Here is a 17,235-nt window from a genome sequence, read left to right on the forward strand (position 1 = left end):
GAAAGTTTGGCCGAATTTTCAGAGTCGCTAAAACCGGCATTTCCGGGCAGGGTCAAAATTTCGGAGGTCGTAAAATTACGGAAACCTGCCAAAAACACGGGCGTCCAAATTTCTAGAGCGGTCGAAATTTTAGAGTTTTTGCGGTATCTCCCAAATCCCATGGGAATACTAGACTGGGTTTCAAAACCAACTCATGGAGAGAGTTTTTGCACAGTCTGATACACATTTGCAAACTTACCAATAAAATCTTCACAGAAAACAAGATGTCAGAAAATCAATATAAGCACTCCTATGAATTGGGTGCCAAACTTTTGATCAAGATCTGCAGTCAAAAGAAAATCTGTTAAGTGCAAAGTTATCAAAACAAAAACAACGCTAAAATACATAAAAAGCAAAAAGTTGCATCCACATTTTGAAAGAAAAATTGTACTCAAAAATAAAGTTCAAGCAACAACAAAATGTTTTGTTGAAATGTATAAATTTTTAAAATTAAAATTCACAGGAATTTGTTTCAGCTATTAGAACAGAATGATATAGCTTTTATAATGCTAATTTAAAAATGTACTTCAAAAACAAAGATTGCAGTGTTTGAAAATGTAGATTCTCAGGAAGCAACAGTACTGTTGACTTCGCTTTTCACTGGACACCAACCAACTGCTTGATTTGATTTACATTTACAAAGCAGATCTTGATAAATGCGAAATGATAGTTATTCCTGGAGGGTGTTTTTTTTTATTTTTCAAACAATACAGTAGTCACATATGATAAGGCAGTTCATATTTGTCTCAGTGAATCATTAATTTTTGACAGACACCTGTACAAAATACTTGGACAAAAGCCAGCTAAGATATTCTGTTATCTTTTATGAATTTATTTGTGTCTAAATGCAGCACTTTTTTTCAGAGATGAGGCATTTGTTTTTATACTAAAATATCAGAATTTCTTTGAATAAAGCTTAAGATAATTAAACAAATTAGACATCAATGTTTTTGTAAGACATTTATATTATTAAGAGCATTCCCACTGCTGTTTCATTCAAAAAACTTGTTTTAATTCAAAATTGATTATGACAATGCATATTCATATTTAAACAAACTATGATAAAGGAATAACATTATATAGCAAAGGTTAAAGTCACCAGAGTTCAACTATGTTTTTATCTTCAGGTGCGAATACATTGTTATAGCCAACCAGTTACTGTGCACACATACATGCACAAAATGTAAACCAGTATGGCAGCATATAACCCCCCCCCCCCCATAATCAGATAATCAGTTCTAATAATCAATGCCTTTAAAGTTTCTTAAATCATGTAAAAATGATTGCTTCCAATCATGCAGATATTCATAGCAACATTCAATTTATGAATTTGTTTGACATATACTCTTTCCTTTAAAAGTTGTAGTTTTGCTCAACTACTCTCTCCTTCTTTTTCTATCTAGTTCCTCTTGCTAGTGTTCAAAGTCATGTTTGAAGAAAGTAAATAAAAGTGTTCTTACCAAATGAACAAAGTTTGCTGTAGAAAGAATACCATAACGAAAAACTACAACACAACCATGCAAAGCAGTTGTAAGTTTCCATTAGAATCAATTTCAAATATCTTAATATGAACAAGTCATTGTCAATGACACGTCCCCGTTCCGTTCATATTTGAGTGACATATACATTCAAAGCAGATCATGACCGAAATGCACCTGCATATGTACAACACATTGTGCTAAATCTGAACAAAATCCATCCATGCATGACTGAGATCCGGTTCTGGAATTGTGAAAATACGTGATTTTGATGCATTTTCGGCCTTAAAATGGCCATCATTCCGCTATTGTTAAGCAGATCATGAAACAAATGCACATATCTATTTGTGACATGATGTACCTTGTGTGTGTGAAGTTTGAACTTGATCAATCCAGACATGTCTCGGATACGGATCCAGAACTGAATTCTTTAAAACAAAATGGCCGCCAGTCGGCTATTTCGAACTTGATCCGAAAAAAAAAATGACGTGCATCAAGGTCCTATTATGTTTAATGTATGTACCAAATTTGAATGAAATCCGTCCATGCATAACTGAGATCTGGGTCCGGAATGGTGAAAATGTGCGATTTCAATGCATTTTCGGCCTTAAAGCGGCCCCCATTTGGCTATAGTTAATGAGATCATGAAACAAATGCACATACATATTTGTGACATGATGTACCTTGTTTGTGTGAAGTTTGAACTCGATCAATCCAGACATGTCTCAGATACGGATCCTGAACTGAATTCTTTAAAACAAAATGGCCGCCAGTCGGCTATTTCGAACTTGATCCGAAGAAAAAATGACGTGCATCAAGGTCCTATTATGTTTAATGTATGTACCAAATTTGAATGAAATCCGTCCATGCATAACTGAGATCCGGGTCCGGAATGGTGAAAATGTGCGATTTCAATGCATTTTCGGCCTTAAAGTGGCCGCCATTTGGCTATTGTTAATGAGATCATGAAACAAATGCACATACATATTTGTGACATGATGTACCTTGTGTGTGTGAAGTTTGAACTCGATCAATCCAAGCATGTCTCAGATACGGATCCAGAACTGAATTCTTTAAAACAAAATGGCCGCCAGTCGGCCATTTCGTACCCGATCCAAAAAAAAAATGACGTGCATCAAGGTCCTATTATGTTTAATGTATGTACCAAATTTGAACAAAATCCGTCCATGCATAACTGAGATCCGGGTCCGGAATGGTGAAAATGTGCGATTTTGATGCATTTTCGGCCTTAAAATGGCCGCTATTCGGCTATCGTTAATCGGATCATGAAAAAAATGCATGTGCATATGTCCCATATAATGTGTGATGTATGAGTGAAGTTTGAACTTAATCGGTCCATGCATGTTCGAGATACAGGTGATCACGGACGCACGGACGGACGGACGCACACAGGGCAAAACATAAGTCCCCGTTTTCGGACTGCGTCCTAACGGGGACTAATAATTAAAGCCACAAGTTGTATCAGTTGGACCCAAGCTTTCAGGCATCTGTTTCATAATTAATGAGGTCACATGTTGCCATATTTTCACCATGCTGAATACTTAAAATCTATTGTTTATCATGGCATGTCAGTCTATTAAGACTGGATGGGGACTAAATCAGTAACAATGAATTGTTCTGTTGAAGTTGTTTGTCTTTACATTAGTGCTGTGTTTAACAGTGAAAAACTCAAAGATTGAATTAAAGTACATATCATACAGAAAATGTACTGTTTCAGGTTTTATATGCTCTACTGTTAAAGATGCACTTTTGATACAAGTACAGTATACACATTTAAAAAGGTTGAAATATTTGTAATTCAGAATATGGACAGAAGCATTCCATTGCATACTGAGTGAAAGCCGATTTCATTTTGAATTAATGCCATATAGGTAAAACACATGTTTCCATCTATTTGGAATTTCAAGCATTTTATTTTCTCCATAGGAATACATACAAAATGAAAACAAATATGGGAAACATTTTGTTGCTAAATCCTTCTACAAATTACATACAAATTGCAAAACCACCTAATTAGGCACAAAGACTTTATAAAAAAGTACACTGTTCAATTCAACATATTGTAAAAGGAAACCCTTAATTTTGTATGGTTATAGCAGTTACTGCATACAAATACCAGTAAGAATATGTGACAACTGTTATGAAATATGAGTAGTAAAATTATTCTGCCTGTTACTACAATGGGGCATGTATGCATGAATGATTGGAAAGTGTCTTGTGTGGAAATTACAAAAAACGTTTGAAAAGAAAATTGTATGTAGGAAGCAAGATCTATAAAGAACCTCAGAGATCTTTTTTTCAATGCCTTCTCCCCAATATGTGTATAAAGATATTTGAAAAGGATATTCATTTGTTTCAGAACAACTCCTCCTTCAACTGGAGAGAAAAATATATTTTGCTGAAGAGAATAACGGAAAGGTATTTTGTATAATATGCATCATTTATTCAATGCTAGATTATTAACTATTATATCCAAGCATCAATGTATCATTTTGTAGGTTGATTGAAAACTTGCCAATGAAAATTTCTGATAATGTCTCCCAGTGTAAAATTATTTTTGTCATTGCATACTCTTGTAAATGTTCACATTTGGGGTGTATTTCTTTTTTTATTTGCAACTGTATTCTTGTTTGTGCTACTGCTTGTTACGTGATATATTTATGATACATGTACTATTTTATTTTTCAATATTTTTGAGGTTGTAATGATGGAGGAAGTGATTGATTCACCAATGTAATGAGTTTTTTTTTATTTTAGCCCAGGTTTAGAATAAGGAAAATGTTTATTAAGCAAAAATTTATTACATGTTGCAAGGTGTTCAATGCATGTTGATTATAATATATTTATAGCATTTATACTATACCACAGGGAAGCTTATAATAGTTTCACTATGTTATTTTTCATAAAACATACCTATGTATTTATAATAGATGTTACTGCCTTATTTACAGTTTTGCAACCAGATTTGTGCTAGATTTCTTGCTTAAAGAAGCAATAGCATTTCTAGTGGCAAGAAAGAATGGTATATCATTAAAAACAGCCGATGAGCTTTGCCAGCAAACAGAGATGCTAAAAAGATAAGGTAACTACATGTAAATACAAATCTGCTTGAATTCTATTGTATCTTATAACAACACTTGAGAGAATGCATTAACAAAATTATCTCTGTTTTGTCATCAGGTGGGAAAAGCCAGACTTCAATAGCTTCATCAGACATTACCACAATCCATGAAAAAATAATTATTTTTGGGAGTGATAGAATTATTAGAAGAAAAACATAAATTATCAGAAATGCATTTTGAGTGGTTGAATTATAAGATTATAATTCTAGTAACTAAACTGCAGGATTGGAAACGAAGAAGAGATTGCAAAAGACGTTAGCGTTACAAGTACCATCTGCAGAGTTTGTCAAGTTTTGAGAACAATGTATTAGTTCATTCATGCCACTGTAACAACCATGTGCTGTGAAAAAATTTTGAATAAAAGTTGTAATGTGCAATAAAAATAATAAACACTTACACTTGCTCAATCTTTTTCTCATACATTTTATTGGTCCCACTCATCTCATTTTGCAGGAATTGGGTGGCCCTGAGAATGACTTCAAAAGTGTCCCTATAACTTCAAAAGTGTCCATAATATATATAATTTAATAATTTGCTTTTATGTCACCATTAATTGTTAATGAATGTAGCAAATTAATATGACCTTAAAAGTTCCCTTATATTTTTAATTTAATAATTTGCATTTATGTCACCATTACTTGTTCATGAATATAACACATTAATATGACCTCAAAAGTGTCCCCATGTCTTCAAAAGTGTCCCTGAATATATATAATTTAATAATTTGCATTTATGTCACTATTAGTTGGTCATGAATATAACAAATTAATGACCTCAAAAGTGTCCCCATGTCTTCAAAAGTGTCCTTTAATATTTTTAATTTAATAATTTGCATTTATGTCACCATTACCTGGTCATGAATATAACAAATTAATATGACCTCAAAAATGTCCCCATGTCTTCAAAAGTGTCCCTTAATATATATAATTTAATAATTTGCATTTATGTCACAATAACTTGGTCATGAATATAACAAATTAATATGACCTCAAAAGTGTCCCCATGTCTTCAAAAGTGTCCTTTAATATTTTTAAATTAATAATTTGCTTTTATGTCACCATTAATTGTTAATGAATGTAGCAAATTAATATGACCTTAAAAGTTCCCTTATATTTTTAATTTAATAATTTGCATTTATGTCACCATTACTTGTTCATGAATATAACACATTAATATGACCTCAAAAGTGTCCCCATGTCTTCAAAAGTGTCCCTTAATCTATATAATTTAATAATTTGCATTTATGTCACTATTAGTTGGTCATGAATATAACAAATTAATGACCTCAAAAGTGTCCCCATGTCTTCAAAAGTGTCCCTTAATATTTTTAATTTAATAATTTGGATTTATGTCACCATTACTTGGTCATGAATATAACAAATTAATATGACCTCAAAAATGTCCCCATGTCTTCAAAAGTGTCCCTTAATATTTTTAATTTAATAATTTGCATTTATGTCGCAATTACTTGGTCATGAATAAAACAAATTAATATGACATCAAAGGTGTCCCTATGTCTTCAAAAGTGTTCTTTAATAGTTTTAATTTGATAATTTGCATATATGTCAACATTACTTGTTCATGAATATAACAAATTAATATGACCTCAAAAGTGTCCCTTAATATATATAATTTAATAATTTGCATTTATGTCACCATTACTTGGTCATGAATATAACAAATTAATATGACCTCAAAAGTGTCCCTTAATATTTTTAATTTGATAATTTGCATATATGTCAACATTACTTGTTCATGAATATAACAAATTAATATGACTTCAAAAGAGTCACTTAATATTTTTAATTTAATTATTTGCATTTATTTTGCATGCACTAGAAATACATATATGAACTAATTTTCATCACACTTTCAAATTAGCCTCAGTCACTAAATCTTAACAATCTCTAAACGAAACTTTAATATGTTATAAATATTAAATTATAAATAATATTAATTGTGTTTGTTAAAACTATACTGTAGGTTACATTATACGACCTGTATATGTCATTTATTTATAAGTTAATATTTATATAATAAACTATATATCTCTTCGGTATTTAGTGTCTGCTAGCATTGCTGTCATTTCACTATGCTGACTTACTACATCTTCACATGGGATACACACCGAGCATAACCCCTATCTTACTGCATTTACACTCTGGGACACTTTTGAAGTCAGGGACACTTTTGAAGTCTTAACAGACGTACGTCCATGGTGTAATCAGGTGTAGTCAGGGAGCTGTAATCTACGGAATTTAATTGTATAAATTGCTTGATAAATTGGTTGTTTCTTGTTTTATGACACCGCCTCTATAATTTGTAATATTGACGCCCGACGACGCAAGTTGGTAAAAGTATACGCGATGAACGTTCACGGGTGATGTATGGACGTGATCGGTACTGACGGAAATATTATTTTTTTTCAAAAATGTGTAAATAAAGACACTATAGTTAATTTTTCAGAGCTTCCATTCAAAATTCAGAAAAGGTTGTGTATAAAATTTTATTTTATGCTTGTAGATCCAGTTAAAAATATGGACTCGGACCTGTCAGAAAATGATATTCCAGGTGCGTCATTGAATGGTAGAAACCCTGCAAGGCTTTGCAATGATGAATTGAGGTTTTGGTTGCTGTGTCGTGGGGACCGACCAAAACAGAATATGACAAAAGCAGAGCTTATTGCTAGGTAAGTTCTGGACTTTTTTATAATTTGTAGGATGTGGTGTTATTACCTGCATTGTTTTTGCTAAATAGTCGTATTACACACATCTGTACTAATATTTCATTATCTATTAATTATAATATATCCAGTAAGCCATAAGTTGTCTTTAGGACAAAATGCATTTTTTAAATTTAATGTCTTCCTTACATCTCAGTTCCAAGAAACAAAGCATTAAACAATTAAACTGTTTGATTTTTTTAACAGGGTAAATCACTTCATTGTAAATAAATTGGACAAATTGGATCCAGACCCAAATAATGTTTACACTAAGCAGAAAAATGGACAAACTGAATATCTATCTACGTCAACCTCAACCTCAACGACTGCTGCAGTTTCTTACCCTCAGTCTGGATGGGGTACATCCCTTGAAAACCTACCCCTCTTCTCTCGTGCACAGATGGATGTAAAAGTTGCCACTGGGGGTAAGACCTTGCATAAAGAAAAAAAGACCAAGCAGAACCAACAGCTTTTCAGCGTGGGAACGTTTTTAATCAAGAAAAATATTTAATTTGATATTGTAACAATTATTTCTGGACTTCATTTTTTGTTTAAAGCCAAGTGTAGTCCAAGTTATAGTAAATCCAAGGAGCCACATCAATTATTTCTTTGTTTACATTTAATTACAGGGGAAGTGATACATCGTAAATGTACATGTGTAGCTGGTAAATCAGGTCATTGTAATCATTTAATTGGTCTTATGTTTCGTATATGTGAATTTTCTTTGTATAATTTAAAGAACACCACTGATGATTCAAATAATTATTCTTATGATTTACCAATAACATCTAAGCTGCAAAGATGGAACAGACGAAGAACTGATGGTATTGATCCTCAGCCATCTATGGAGGTATATGTGAAAAAGTTAAAGGTTGGTAGTAACTGCAGTGATAATCCAGTCCATTGTACATTATACAAAGCAGTAAAGGGTGATATCATAAATGTCAACAATGAGATTACACTTAAATCCAAATGTACAGAGAGAAATCCAAAAATTGGTGGTGCTACTTTGATCACACCTTTAAGTGATAATACTGATATGTGTGATACTAGAGTTGGTGAAATGCCACGAGGCTCAGTTTTAAGTTATCAACTTGCTTTTACTGAGTCAAATTTTTCTGTAGACATATCAGTTGATACTCTTCCAAGGATTCCTGTTTACATGTTCACTCCTTTAAATTATCCAAAATTTCCTTTATCAAATATTTCAATGAACTCTTCTAATGACCCCTTTATTTCCAATGAATTAAAACAATTGCTCTTGTCACTTGAAGTTGATCAGCCAACTGCCTCAAACATAGAGGCTAATACACGACAACAAGCAGATTGCAGTGAGTGGTGGGAGCACCGCAAACCAAGGTTAACTGCATCTACATTTTATGATATTTGTAATCGTCAACGTAATTTTGATACATTAGTACAGAGATTGTATAAACCAACTTCTTTCAAGTCTACATATACAGAACATGGACACAAATTTGAAAATAGAGCTCTACAAAGTTATATTAAGCATATGCATAGTCTCAATTATGATATATCAGTTTTTAAGTGTGGATTAGTTGTGAGCCAGGTATTGGGCTTCCTTGCTGCCACCCCTGATGGAAAGGTGTACAGCCTGCATTTGGAATTTGTGAGGTCAAATGTCCAGAAACAAAGAAAAACATCACTCCTTTGGATGCATGTCTAGATCCAAAGTTCTGTTGTGAGAATATTGGTAATAAACCAAAACTAAAATGGTCACATAGGTATTTTTACCAAGTTCAGGGTCAAATGGCCATAACTGGTGCCAAATGGTGTGATTTTATTGTATACACACACAAGGGACTCAGTGTTGAAAGAATTAGATTTTGGCATGACATGTGCAAACTATCATTATTTTTCAATAATTACTATGGCCCTTGTGTAATTAATGATAACAAAATACATCCTTCCAGTGACTGAAACAACTGCTGCATGGCAAATATGTTCAATTCACCCACCAAAAGATGGTTTACAAACCCAGTTGCTAAATTAGTATTGCTTGTTTATTAAATGGAAATAGCTGCTTGGTATTTGAGCATTAGAAAGTCAGAGGTTGATTTAAATTGATAAATTTATTTAATTGTAAATTATTCCAAAAGATTATTTTCTGATATTCATGCCAAGTGTAAAATTTTAAAATTTTCTACAACATGTTTTGTATTTTATTACAATATTATCTAAAGCAATTTTATTACAAATACTGTATATAATTAAAAACAAATGTATAGTATCATGCACTGCCATAAACTTTTCATATTTATTTTTAACTATGTGTAATATGTACATTCAATTTTCATATACTATGTAAGAATATTTAATAACTTATTAATAAAAGTATTGTACATGACAAGTTAAACGGCTGTGTATTTTTATTCTATTTACATTACAAGTATATTCAAAACATTTTTTAAATTTAATTTATTGCACTATGAAAATGTAGTCATGACTGTACAGTGACTGGTTGTACCCAAAAAGAAAATAATGTGCACCACTTTGCAAAACTATGGCATGTAACATTTAACACAATATACTGACATATAATAATAATTAAACTTATTTCTATGCACTAATAATAGGGTCATGGAAATTGCACAATAATGCACATACTGTCCATATTTGGTTCACACTACCAAACATACACAATGGAAACAATTTATCCCAATTATGAATTTTTTTAACTTTATTTATGGCCCTTTCTACATGAATTCTCTCTGATGCAATTTCTTGAGTTTCAGTGACCTCACCTGCCTCTAGTTGCCCCCTCTTTTCTGGAAATGGTGGGATATTGAGTGAGACCCCCTTCTCAGCAAGTAAATCGGATATTGTAAACCTCTTATCTGCCATCACAGAGTCACCAACATCAAATAATATGTTCAGTATGCCACTACGTTTAACTATTTCTCTATCACTAATAGAACCAGTGTACAACTGACTGACAAAGGTTGTACTACCACTTGGGGCTATGCCAATCAATCCCTTCATGGTAACATGGTTTTTATAATGAGAAAATAGTTCAGATTGTAAAATAAGTGATGAAGGCACTTCACACCTTATCTCAGTACAATCTAATATTACTCTGCATGAGGGGTTTATCTCCCTCATTGACAATGGCATATATCTGTTATTACTTGCTGGGTAGGCCAGATATCCAAACTACCTAATTTCAGATACATATAATTTATCCAAGTAATAACTATGCGACTCACTGTTGATACTGAAATATTTTATAGAAATGAAAGATGATATTCGGGGAACCCTTGTCTAAGTCGACACATAACAAGAAAGAATTCATCAAGAGGCTCCAATTTCCTTGGTCTTCCCAACTTATTATTGTTGTTGTTGCCATTGTGACCACATAAATCATATTGCAATCCACACGTTTGATTACTACTCTTCCAATAAATAATATTTTCTGCATTCTCTCCTGTATCTAAAAATTCAAATAAATTTAAAAATAAAGAAGTACATGGAAACCCAGTATAAAATTGTATACTTTCATCTGAATTTAAAAATCTTCTTACACTAAACTCATTCTGTGTGCATTTGTTTTCTAAAGTTTCTAATTGACTATTTAAACTTATAATTTCATTTTTAAGTATTTGATTTATATTCATAACGTTCTCTTTTGATTTCTTAAGCTCCTTGACTTCATTTTCCAGTGATTTTATTGTTGTACTATTTTTACTTATAACTTCTTCAAGTTGTCTTATTTTGTCAAGTTGTTCTTTTTCTTCAACACATTTTTCAATATTTTCGCCAGCTTCAGTGGTTGTTATGATAACTGCGACGTCGTTTTGACTACAAATGCGTTTTTGGACTTCATCCTTTGGATTTCTTCTACTAGGTGTCTTTGATTCTGACCACTTAAAACATGATGGTACTGCATTATTTAGTAAAAATCTCCCCTTTGCCAGAGTGTACTTAAAATCTTTTTCTGTGAAATGCAGGGAGCATATTTTTGTTGACCTGTTCAGTTTAAAGTTCTTGCCGGGATCTCTTTTTATAGCATGGATCCATTGCTTCAAAATGTTTTTATTTTTAGGGAAACTAAAAAATGAAACGTTATGTCCGTCAACCAAACGGTACACAGCAAACTGTGGGCATGGTCTACCCAAATATGCACTGCAATATAAAAAAAAAATGTTGTAGTTAAATATAGAAATAATAAACAGCACACTAGTAACTCCATGTATATCGTGTTATAAAGGGACTTCCGGGTAAGCGTACAAGGACGATGTGGGGCCGGCGATATCACGTTGTTATATATAAATCAAGCCATGGAATCATTTTTTTTATTCGTAATGGGCTGCTGGGATTAAACTAAATGGATAGTTGTACTAAGGTCTGTGTAAAAAAAGTAACCATGAAAGGTACTAACGTTAGTAACTAAGTTAACTCCTTGGGAGTCGTGGGAAATGACCGGCTTTCTGGTATTTTAACAACGAAAACCATTGGACACAGAAAAACAAAGGCATTAATAGTAAAACAATAATAATCTTACCCATTTTTGTGACAACTATCAGCACAATACAGCGGCTTCCAAAAAAAATCCGAAAAGAGACGTCCATGTACTTCAACTATAAAACTTTTAAAGTACCGGCGGTGGCAATGTTTACATATTGGCAACCCTGGTTGCTATACTCACTAGCCTTGATCTCGATCGCAAAATATCACGTGACTGGATTTGCGCCCTCTTTATGAAAACGGTGTATTTTTAGGCGTTAAATTTGGCTCTTCCGTTTCGCCCCCTCCGGAATGTTCTACTTTCGCAGCCTGATCGCAGGTTTTTCGAAAAAACACAAGAATTAGTGGAAATGTTCCTGTTTTGAGCGGATTATTGATAGAGAATAATGTCTTTATTACAAAAATGCTGAAAAACCGTGAGTTGTTGCCTTAGTTATTTTTTTATTGGCGAAAAACTGCGAACTCGGCAAATTTGGTTGCACAACTTTCCTTTATCATATACACCCAGCAACACCGATGCCAGCTGACTGTGTACAAAACTGGTAGGAGGTAATACATTTGGGGCGAAAGTATTCAAAAATCAGTTTTTGGATGTTGCAATGGCAGTGGTGGGCCAGGATTTTTTTCCAATTAGTGACGGCACGACCTACCTGTGAAGTATGAACAAAACCAGTCAAGCCGAAAAAATCACAGAGGAGTTAAAAGCCGTTGCTGGTGAAAAGTTACCCCAACTTTGGGGTCAAATTTCTCGGTAATGAAAACAGATATCAAAAAATCAAATAGTAACTTTGTGCCCACACTCAAGCTGAGTAGAATGAGTTATGTCTGAAGTGTTTTATCCCAAATTTGTAGGAGGAGATACATTTGGCGCGAAGCTACCCAAAAATCAGTTGTTGGCTGTTGCTATGGCAACAGTGGGTCAAACAAAATTTTCAGATTTTTCCTTATAACTAGGGTGAAGGTGTGACCTACCTGCCAAGTTTGAAAGAAATCCGCCAAGCCAAAAAAATCACAGAAGAAATCATACGTGAAAACACTGGAAATGTACACACACAGACACACAAAACGACAAAAGTGATTATAAGGGCAATCCTAGCGGAGCGGATCGCCAACAAAAGTGATTATAAGGGCAATCCTAGCGGAGCGGAGCAGGGTCACCAATAATTATTGACAAGTTGTTACCACCTTATACTAAAATATGTTTAGATATTTAGAGTACTAACAAATTTCCGGTTCGGCTAGACCATGGAGGTTTATACCTCCATGGTTAGATATAAAATACACAACAAATATTCACTTTTTAGATATAATTTTTGGTATGGGTTGGTTCTTGGATATTTCAGCTTCGTCGTCCTGTACTTCATTTAGTAACTTCCCAGATTGCGTAAAAACGGAGAATTTCGCGATTTCGACATAACAAATGTCTTGGCTTAATTGTTTGCCGAGGAATGGCTTCTTAGGTACGTGCTCTGTGCCTTGCAGCACATGAACCTAAAAAACGTTAGGTAATCAAATTCACAAGAACTACTGCCAGAGCAACTGCACAAATCATAAGGGCAAATTAATAGCTTCTAAGGATGGTATTCCCAGAATAGCACAAGTTGTTAAAGAAACATAAAACTTTAATTCTCAACAACGATGAAAGGACCAGTTACTGTGACAAAGCCCTACTCCTAGACTGGGGCAGTCGGGGCGATTAATTTGCTTTTGTAGTTTAAATAAAAAAATTCGCGAAATGGAGGTGTTAGCGTGAAATCCCCTGTAAATGCGAAATTACTCTGACTGGTTTATTCTGCATGGCCCTCTATCCTAATTGACAATCATCTAAGTCAATCACAACGTCTCTTCAACTGACCTCTGACCGAGAAAACAGCGGCTGATTGTAGCAGCCGATTTTTTTTTTATTCTACGACTAGTACAAGTTATTTTTTACAGATTTTGATGAATTAGAAACGACGACAACGCAAAACTCGAATTTCAACGTGCCGCCATGTTGGGTATGCAGTGTGACTTTTACCATGTTGACCTCATTATTCACGTATTTCCGCGCCCACCTCATTATAATAAGTGCATTCATGAATATTTAATAGCAATGAATTTCCTGCAGAATAAACCAGTTGGGGTGATTTCGCGCGAACACCTACATTTCGCGATTTTTTTTTTATTTAAACTACAAAAACAAAATAAATGCCCTGACTGCGCCAGTCTACCCTACTCCCTGCGAGGCCCACCCAATACGAACCCCACTTACCGCGACAGCCATGATGCTGATTTGTATAAACTGTCAACAAATTGGCTGCTACCAAAATCTCTTTCATCATAGATCCCAATTTATTTTCACCAAGGGGTGAATTACAATACCAGACTGTGTCAGTGGGTGTTACATTTACACGGGGCCTCCGAAACAATGCATTTTGCCCTGGGTGCAATTTGGACAAATACATTTGAAATGCTGCAACGGGACAATTTTTGCCGCCGGTAGCATACATTTTAGCATGTGTTTCGAAATCGTCATCTGGGCGACTTTTGGTTTACTCAGAATATGTACATTCTACATACCGGGTTTCGTTGTAGCTTTCTTGGATGCGATAGCTATATTTTGTCAAAGTTCGAAAGCCCTCCTGACCCCTGCGGCCAAAATAAAAGGTCAAATCGAACCAAATATTACGTAACACTCAGCGGGTCGCTAGTTGACATCACCCCACTGGACGTTAACTTTCTCAAGTCGAAGGTGGTAATTGCGTTTTATGACAAATTGTGTCCAGTCCGTCTGTCTTGAGCTGTTTTATTAATGCAACGAAGATGTTGCTGGCAGCTTTGAACTCTCTGTCATGGATTATATTGATATTTTGGTGGTATGGTGGTGAGTTGAGGTACCGATTGATGGCTGCACGCATTCCCGATAGACTTGATTTGGAGTTCCGCTCCCCATCTGGGCTTCAGGCTTCGCCGTGGAAATGGCGCAATATAGCCGCTATTTCATCAGGTGGGAGAAATTTGAATCTTCGTTTTTCTTTATCAGCCATGCTGGGGAAAATGAAATGAACGATTTATTGGAAATTATGTCTGTGTCAAGAGGTCAAACCCGCAATGTTTTGTTTGTAAACAAAAGCACGAACAATAGTATGACCGATGTTGAAGTTGTCACTCACCTTTCAACTTGAAAATTGTTACTCCCCACGCTGTTTGTTTTGTGGTTGCTTTCTCGTCTTTTAGCAACTGAATGTTGTCAAGGTCAATTTCATTAAAATTTGCAAAGCGTTTTTTTCTCTCCGTCTGGACGAATTCTTCGGTTTCTGCAAGAAAATCCCGCTCTGGTAGCTCCTGTACATGATACTCGGCCATGTTTATGATTTTAATTATCAATATATCAATTATGCATTTTAATATATCATCGTACGTAATTACGCTATAATTACGTTATTTGTTTACCTCAAAACTACGTAATTTCATTTTTTTTATGTATTTTTAACTTAAAATTAAAAGAACAGAACAATGCATACATTAAAATAACTTTTATTTCATCACATGTAATTACAACAAAAGTTAATAAATACTAAAAAATATTGATTTCGAAATTAATAAATATTTATAAATGTTAATATAATTTGTTTAACACACCTAAAAATACCCACCCTAAATTTATTCTTCTGGCCGATTATATCTCAAATCTCTATCCCTATCTTCTAATGCCTTTTGATTAATTTTCTCTATTTCCCCCTTTCAACATTCCCCAATAATCAATTTTTCTTGCTCCAGTGGTCGCGTTTACGCAAAAACATGCGTATATTACGCATCAATATCACATTGTACGCAACAAAATAAACACAGTGCGTACTATGTACGCAAAAATACGACAATTTAATTTACTTTCACTAACCCCCTGATAGCGATCATTCGCTGATGTCGAACTAAACGGGTCATTCCAACACTGATTAACAAACACGCCGAATGTACAAATTCAGTAACACGTGTACGTGGCTAACACGCATTCCACTCTCACAAGGCCACTGAGAAATTGACAACTTTTTTTTTCTCTGCGTCTCTGAACAATAAATTTAAGCTACGGAAGCTTATTAGAGACATACATGGAAATAAAAAAAAAATAATTTAAAACTCGTGGCCACGACTTACTATTTCTATTAAATCACGATGACATTTGCCTGTAGAGCGACCTCTAGCGATGACATTAGTAGGCTTCCTGACTGACTCAACGAACCGTCATTGAAGTTTCCAGCTCCTAAAAAGCCGATTTGGTAAGTTATTGAAATAATTTATACAGTGCATTTGAATACCACAGGGAGGGGACGATTGATTCGTTTCATATGTAGTAAATCTGCAGTTTCGAACAGTAACTGAATTCGGCTGAATTAGAAAGTGCCGCCATTTCTGTCACTTCCCGGTTGATAGTATTAAGATGTCAGTGTTACCTTCTACATTATTCATGTTTTTAGATAATTATGTTGTATGATATTTGTACCTCTCCCTGTGTGATCCCAGGGTACTCCAATTGCTGAAGTATTCGGGTATGTGGCGCTGTGTTTACCCCATTTGTTCACGGTCGAGCCCCCTAGTTTTGTATATTAATTAACCACATTTAAGCATTTTAACTTGTTTCTCGTGTACTATTAAACAAATTTCAATAAAATTTGATATATAGATGCTCTGGGATAATGTGCAGACCTGTTTAGTTTTTGGTTGAATCTCTGCATAATAATGACCTATTTTGCATAATAATTAGCCAATATTTGGCATTTTCACTTGCTTCTCATGCACCATTAAACAGATTTCAATGAAACTTTGTAGAATGTACAGTACTGATTAGTTTTGATTGAAATTGTTTGCATATTAGTTACCTTATTTGCATATAAATAAGCCAATTTCAACCATTAAACAAATTACAATAAAACTTAATAAATACACATGTAGGTGTTTAGATATAAGCCATATACATATTCAGTTTAGGGTTACATTTTACTGCTTACTAATTACCTAATTTGCATAAATCAACCAATTCATTGGTACTCCACATATATGAAACTAGGAACATAGGTGCTTTTAAATAATCCACAGATCTGATATTAATTTTATTACTCACCTCCTATAAGGTTCATATGTATTTCTTAATGTACTAAGTACTGCATATAGTGACATGTAATCGGTGCTATAATTGTGCTGTCTGACAAGATATATAACCAAAATATCAAGCCATTATTTATGATCATTTTTCATTAAATATTTATAATTGTTAAACCATAGCTAAAGACGCATTTCAATGATTTTGCATGCAATAAGCACAGTTTTTGCTCTATGTGTATTGAAGCTGTGCTTGTAATACAGCAATTGTACTTCATGCCTCAAAATCCTT

At 34.0% G+C, this 17,235-nt stretch overlaps 1 long non-coding RNA gene and 1 pseudogene across 1 annotated transcript; both read left to right on the forward strand.

The window, feature by feature from the left end:
* Positions 1 to 4,565: 4,565 nt before the first annotated feature.
* Positions 4,566 to 4,778, forward strand: LOC146732697 (uncharacterized). Its single transcript, XR_014926919.1, has 2 exons — positions 4,566 to 4,620; positions 4,719 to 4,778. It is a non-coding gene; the product is annotated as an uncharacterized LOC146732697 (long non-coding RNA).
* A 2,427-nt stretch (positions 4,779 to 7,205) lies between these two features.
* Positions 7,206 to 9,323, forward strand: LOC144346756 (uncharacterized; annotated as a pseudogene).
* The last annotated feature ends 7,912 nt before the right edge of the window (positions 9,324 to 17,235 follow it).

The sequence above is a fragment of the Saccoglossus kowalevskii genome, chromosome 17 (assembly GCF_978046115.1).
Source record: "Saccoglossus kowalevskii chromosome 17, keSacKowa6.1, whole genome shotgun sequence".
Classification (NCBI taxonomy): Eukaryota; Metazoa; Hemichordata; class Enteropneusta; family Harrimaniidae; genus Saccoglossus; species Saccoglossus kowalevskii.